Genomic DNA, 7086 nt, shown 5'->3' with positions numbered 1-7086 from the left:
CAGATGTGGATACAGATACAGGAGTATATATACGGGTCCTGAATATGAGTGACCCATTCGTAGAAAATAAGCGCAGAGATGCAACTACATTTCTTGACAGCATTTAGTGTTGCAGAATTGCTGTTTTTAGGCTGTCAGACATCAATTACTTACCCACTTAAGATTAACTATTGTGTTATGACCCTATGTTATATTGAAACAAAAAGACAGACATCTGAAATGAAAATGTATTGCTTGTACACAGTCATTTGCTTCCAGATAAGCAAGCAGATCTTGGCTGTCATTTATGTAACCTTGTGGTAGAGAAGATAATAACTTTGTTGCATAACACAAGAACTGCTGTCCTGTGGGTGATTTATTCACATAAAGGATTCAGAATGTCTTTTGATAATTCAAAGCTTTTAAATGGCTTAATCCATTTGATCGCAGTTGGAACAGGGGAACTTTGTTGTTTGTAGAATGAGATTGCAGTATGCTGCAGATTTGTCTCTAAATCTGTGGCATAAGTGTGAGTATATTTTGAAGTCAAGATTTTGATACTTAACTACTGCTGGCTTCATATTCTCCTTGTTTCCCACATTTATCTATTTGTTTAGAATATCTTCTCTCATAAAATATTCTGCAAGTTGATTGTTGGAGTAGTTTATCATGCAAGGCTGCAGCAACAAGAACAATACCAAAGGCTAACAATACCTGCTATTGAACCTTTCATACCACTGTTGATACAATCACATTTACTTATTTTCAGTTATTTTGATTTTACAGTCCTTGAGCTGGCCTCTGAATATATGTTTGCTGTTAGTGCTAATGACACTGAAGTAGTATGTTCAGCTCCTAATCTCCACTGTAGGCCTGAAGTATTATCAAGCTGCATATTTTCAGTAGCAAGAAATTTGCTGTGACTTAAGCATGCAGATGTCTATGGATATATGTATTACTTCATTACAATTAATCTCAAAGACAGTTTAAATTAATTCATTGGGAGACAGGTCTCAAACCACTGCAGTTGTTGGTTTTCCGTTACTACACTTCTTGAGCACTAAAAGCGAGATATTTTCCCATGGTAGCAATTGTGCTTCCTGCCCTAAACCACATGCTCCTCTATCAAATATAATAATCTTACCTAACTTTTCATATAATAGTTTGCATATATAGACATGTATTCTCCCTTGATATTTCAGTAAAAAATATGTGTGTCATAGCATTGCCACAAAAAATGTACTGTGGTTTAATTTGACTCCAAGCTCCTTATATTTCTCCTCAGTTCAAGAAAGATCTTCTGTTTTTATTGTTAAACTGTCAAATAATAGTATCATATAAGTTGTTTTGGTTAAACTGTAACAATAATTATTAGAACTGTGTAAAGGGGAGCCCGTCTCAGTACACACTATAAAAATTCCTTTGCACATATTGTGTGAAACCTCAATGTAGAGTTAAAAGCTTAAGATGTTATATATAACATATTATGGGCAGGTGAACTACCTCACAACATCTAGACATCGACTTCATTCTTATTGTATAAAACACCATGTCACCAGATAGTGACTACAAGCATCTATTCTAAGAGGGGACACCTTTACTAAGCTGCCACCCACCTTATATAATTACCCTGTGAAACACATGACTGCTTCCTCAACTGTGACATTATCCTCCTCAGGTAGCAGTAAGGATGACCAGCCTGCAGGGTCATCTGGTAGGCTGGCACGGCGCAGGGTGAGGTAAAGGATGTCCCTGCATACAGACGGGGACACCGGCCTATGCTGGTGTTCTATACCCAATCTTTATGCAGCATTACCTCAGCGTGTAGTCATGGGGTGAGGTCAAGAGGTAAATCATTGCGTAACATTTCACAGTGCTCAGGAGAGTTGAACCAGTGTTTCAGGTTTTTGAGCAAATGTAAGCTCCTCTGTTAAGCATTAAGAAGATTTTTCCTCTTGAATCCAATACAATGGGTGTTTCTCTCGTTGTATTTCACGTAAATGGACAAACTGAAGATATAGCATGTTGAAAAAAAAAATTAAGTTTTGGCCTCCCTCCCCAAAAATGGTGTCACTCTTACCAGGACAAACAGGAACTGTACAATCTGTGTTGTGGAATGGCAATGTCTAACGGCCTCCCCCTGGTGGTGAGACAGCATGACAGTAAGCCTTGTGTCAGGTTTTACAATGAGAAACACAAAACTAAAACAGGGTTTTAGTCTGCAAGCAGGAACTTCCCCATCACTGGTGTCCTTGATATAACTGATCAGCACTGTTCTACTATATGCTAATATCCACCAGAAATATTAGAAATATCCCCACTGCTAATTACCTCACCCATCTCATCATTTATCAGGAACCACTGCTTCGGGTAACTGTGCTGACAGTCTAAAAGATGATTTGGGTAGATCAGAGCATTTTCTTACATTTCAGGCTTTGACTCCATTTATGTAACACTCTTCACAGATTGCTCTGGTGGGGCAATTGACAGTGTGCAGATACCATACATTTTCAATAGCACATGACCTTGGCCTTAGGTCCTGCGGCTCTTATGATCACATTCATCTTTGAAAGTTAATCTCAGAATGAACTTTTTACTCTTTGTCATTGTCTGCAGATTTTGCCACTTGTAGATAACCGGATGCTTAAAGGAATAGCTTGTTAGTTTGACCAAGTAAAAAGCAAAAAGAACCCATCACTTACAGTAAGTATATACAGTGGATCTAGAAGGTCTCCACACCCTTTCAAAAGTTCTTGTTTTTGTGTCTTAAAGGCTGAAATCAAGACAAGTCTGCAGACTTTTAAATTAATACTTGGTAGAAGCATCTTTTGCTTTGTTCACTGCAGTGAGTCTATTTGGATAAGTCTCTACCAACTTCTCACAAATAGGTTTTGCAATTGATGAGTAAACACTTACTAGTTTCTATTCCTTGAGACTCCTGATACAGAAATGGCAGCACAGGCACATCTAAATTTGTACCTGGGACCTGCATCCATCGTTATAAGTATAAACATAATAACAAATTGGTTGGTCATTTATAACATAGTTTTGCTATATTTTTAGCTAGTCTGACCTCATGCATGGTAATTTTAAAATGTGCATGTAAATGTAGCAATTTGCCTCCAACAGAATACAATGACAACTTATTGGCTTTGCTTGTTTTTGAGTACACAGTTGCTGGTGTATGAACTCACCAGGAGGGGGAGACAAAACATTACAGGTAAAGGAACTTCCAGTTTCTAGAACATTTGAATGGCCACTTCTGACAACCCCTGCATGACAGGGTCGTGGAAAATAAGGCTGTAATCTATTGTGAGACTGAAAAATATGGAAAATCATTTTGTGAGATGTAGCACAAGTGCATCATTGAGGACAACTGCATGCTCAATGAAGTATAAAGCCTTTTTCAGAAGCTTATACAAGGGGTCCTCCATTCACTCCAACACTGAGAACATATAGCACATATAGGAACTGTCAATCTAATTAAAGCTATGTACTTACAGTCACATTTCTGAAATCTGGGGTGTAAAAGAACTCTCTGAAGTGTAAATTTAGGGACACACGGCTATAATTAAGACAATCATTGTGCCCTGCTATAGTTACAAGTCTAACAATCCACAAAAACCATTGACATAAATCCAGCATAATTTTGTAGAGGAGGACCACTACAGCCTCCATCTGTGTTTAATAGCACTTCAGCTCTTGGCATGTATCTACATTTCTCCCCCCACACTGCTATACCTTACAGCACCTATTTTACTACAAATGAAAGGCCAAAAATGTTGTTGTGTATAATCTTTCTAAATGATACAACAGTGTTCTGCTGATTTTCTGCTTGTTTACCCAGGTGTATTGGATGGTGACTATGCAATTAGTGCATATGAAACAAAATCCCACACCACAGTTACATTAATGGATGACAGCAGTAGCAGTACATGACTTTGTAATACCCTATGAAAATGGATATGGCATTCAATACAAATCGAGGCGCGTAATATCAGGTTTTGTGAACTTGAAGCCAGGTTGCATGCATAATCATTGTCAGCTGTGAAAAGCGTTGAATACAATTTCACATTTGGGGCTAAAACACATCCTTTCTTTTGTTGAAATATACATACAGGAGGTAATATAAACGTCACCTTTTCACTCTCTGCACTTTCGCCTGTCTGGAGGCCAGAGTTCCAATTACATACACAATTCACAATTCATTTTAATGCTGTGGAGCTCTACATCTGCCACACAGTGTGGCTGTGCATGACTGTCGCGCCTCAAATTATAACAAATACCAGCTTCCTTTATTTCACAGGATGCTATAATTGTGTTGCTCAAATTTCAGCAATTATTTGAAGACAAAAGAGTTTGACTCAATCACATTCTGGATGTCAGTCATGGATGAAACAAATAAGGGATCCAGTCTACGAGTCCCTTTACTGGTATCTCTGCAGTCAGGGTCTGTGATCATCTTACATGCAGGGTCAGTGCCTGCTTCTTTAATGCAAGTCCTGTGGCACTTCTCACCCTGGAGCAGGTGGTAGAACTCATGTTTATCAAACAGCTTAACGGAGGAACAGGCGCGAACAGGAAGCTTGAGGCAGCCGGACATTCATAGGTTTTCTGTGACACGACTGCCATCCGAGTTGTAATGCACACAGTTCCCAGAACATTGTCTTGCCCCACTGATTTCTGCGCCACATATTGCATATGTTTTTAGAGATGTTTTAACAACAAACAGAAGGTCATAGGAAAGCCTGACTCATCCCAAGACTGACTCCAGTTACAGAGATAACTCACCATAGTAAGTGAAGAGGTTGCATTAAAGGTTCCATGGAGTTTTTTCAAGGTCCAAGTATGAGATCTCTGTTTGTGACTTTCAGGCTCTGATAGTGGGGAAATTTCTTATGGTCAGAAGTCTTGCTGGACCTAAGTCAGTTGTGAATGAGACATTCATTTTAAAGGCATCAGTTTGGTATGTTTGCCTGGCATGTTCTCGTGATATGTCAAATTTATCTTTTTATTTTAATGCAAAATCATAAATGGTATCATATACAGTATATGACAATATGGTATTAAGACTTTTATGGCCTGTAATTCTACAGTGATATACTGAAATATTATTTGGGATTTTAGACCAGAGAGGATTTTTTTTTTTTTGTATTTCATTTTACCTCTGAGGGGTGATCTTACACACTAAGAGGATTTGATTTGGGAACATCCTTGTTTAACCAATTTTCTGAAAGAATTCAGTCTGATGACACCACTGTAAGTTAAGCAGGTTTGTAGTCACAAGTGTGGTCACAAGCGACCACAATGAATTATTAGATATTTTCAGGGACCTATCCTAACTTCCTCTCTCATCAGGTGAACACATATGAACTGTGACTTGACTGGAGAATTAAAATGCATGAGAATGGAAGAGGTGTCCCACAGCAGTTCCACTCTTGTCCCCTCACACATATGCCATATGCCACAATGGGCCAGAGCTACACTGCCAGCGCTGCACATTACACGTTGGGAAACAGCTTGGTGGACACATAATTAATTTGTTCAGGCGTCTGCCGTTTATTTTCCAACCTACATTTTGTTAATTGGACAGAGGAGGTTAAAATCAAATTAATGGCTGTGGGTATGTGAGTCGGACTAATTACATGGCATTTGTTAAAATGTATTAATAAGAGCCTTTTGGGAAAATATGACAGGGTTATATGTAAAAGTAAAAAAGTGATTAAAAAAGTAACAAAGCCATACATTTTAATGTATAGAATAGTGTGATCACATAATAGACCTCTAAAAGTGGTGCTTAACAACAGTGTTGGTTATGATGATATTAATAATAACCATATCACAAAGCTGTATTATTCTCAATGTTGCTGAACGAAGTGTTTGAACACCAACAAGCCCTGAGGAAGGTGGAAAGATTTGAAAAGCTGAGCATGCTGTTGATTCATGTCTGTTGAAATTCATCTTACAGAAGTAAATCATCCTGAGAGTGCTCCTGATTCCTGGGGGCTAAAACATTCTAGATCCCTCTCAGAACGCCACACAGAGTCAACCTTTCCGGTAATGGCCTGAGTACTCAGGTTGAGTGAATTGATTCAAAATACATTGGAAGCAACCTAAAACGGCTATTCAACACCACGTCTTACCCTCACAGTAAATTCCGAAATATACAGTATCCACTTGCTTGTCTCAGTGAAGACATACTTAAGTTTATACTCTGGCACAGAATATGGTGTATTAAAAAAGTGTCACTTAAAACGCAGGCAGTTGCCTTCCAGCATGTATGGAAGAGCACCAGACACATTTCGCTGCCATATTTGCTGGAAAGTTGTAGAACTCCATCACCATCCATAGACCCCCATCTCATCATTTATTTACCAACATGACATCTGATCTGTAAGCACTGTTTAATTTTTGATGAGTGGGCTGTTTAAGATGATTAAAACTTGTAACGCTTTCTCTTACTTCTGTGCTTTGATCTGGATTAGGCCTTTCCTAGTGCAAAGTGAGTTAGTGGCTGCTAATTGCTTCTAGTTCTGTATTTCAGCAGTCACAAATATTACACGCAATCAGAATAAGAACATGTTCAGAGACAGTTTTAAACATAGACAGAGTTATTAAACAGTAGACTTTATTCATCTTTCATTTGCATTTTATCTTTGGAGCTGATAATATGTTAAGTAATTGATACTTCATCATTATGTATCTTTATACTGGGATATAGAATTAGTAATATACCAGTTTACCACCACTGAGGCAGACATGACAGGGGGAATGCAGGGGCTGTGATTCTGCATGCTGTTTGTTCAGGTCCAGTTTGTTCAGGACTTGGGCTCATTGGAGAAAGATGTGTGTCCAAGCACTTGGACAAGAAGCAGCTGAGATGTTCCGCAGAGTGTTTATCAACCTCCCATCTGCTGTTTCATCATGGAATACTTCTTCCATTTTTTGCATGAACAAAAATAAAACATTTTCAATAGCAACATTTAACATGAAATGTGCCTTATGTGAATACCCCTCCCATGAATATGATTTCCAGTAGTAACATGTAGTTCACAAAGTTGATATAAGTACCACTCTTCTGCCTACATAAAAATCTTTGCAGATGGT

The sequence above is a fragment of the Megalops cyprinoides genome, chromosome 2 (genome assembly GCF_013368585.1).
Source record: "Megalops cyprinoides isolate fMegCyp1 chromosome 2, fMegCyp1.pri, whole genome shotgun sequence".
Taxonomy (NCBI): domain Eukaryota; kingdom Metazoa; phylum Chordata; class Actinopteri; order Elopiformes; family Megalopidae; genus Megalops; species Megalops cyprinoides.
Note: the sequence above shows the minus strand (reverse complement) of the source record.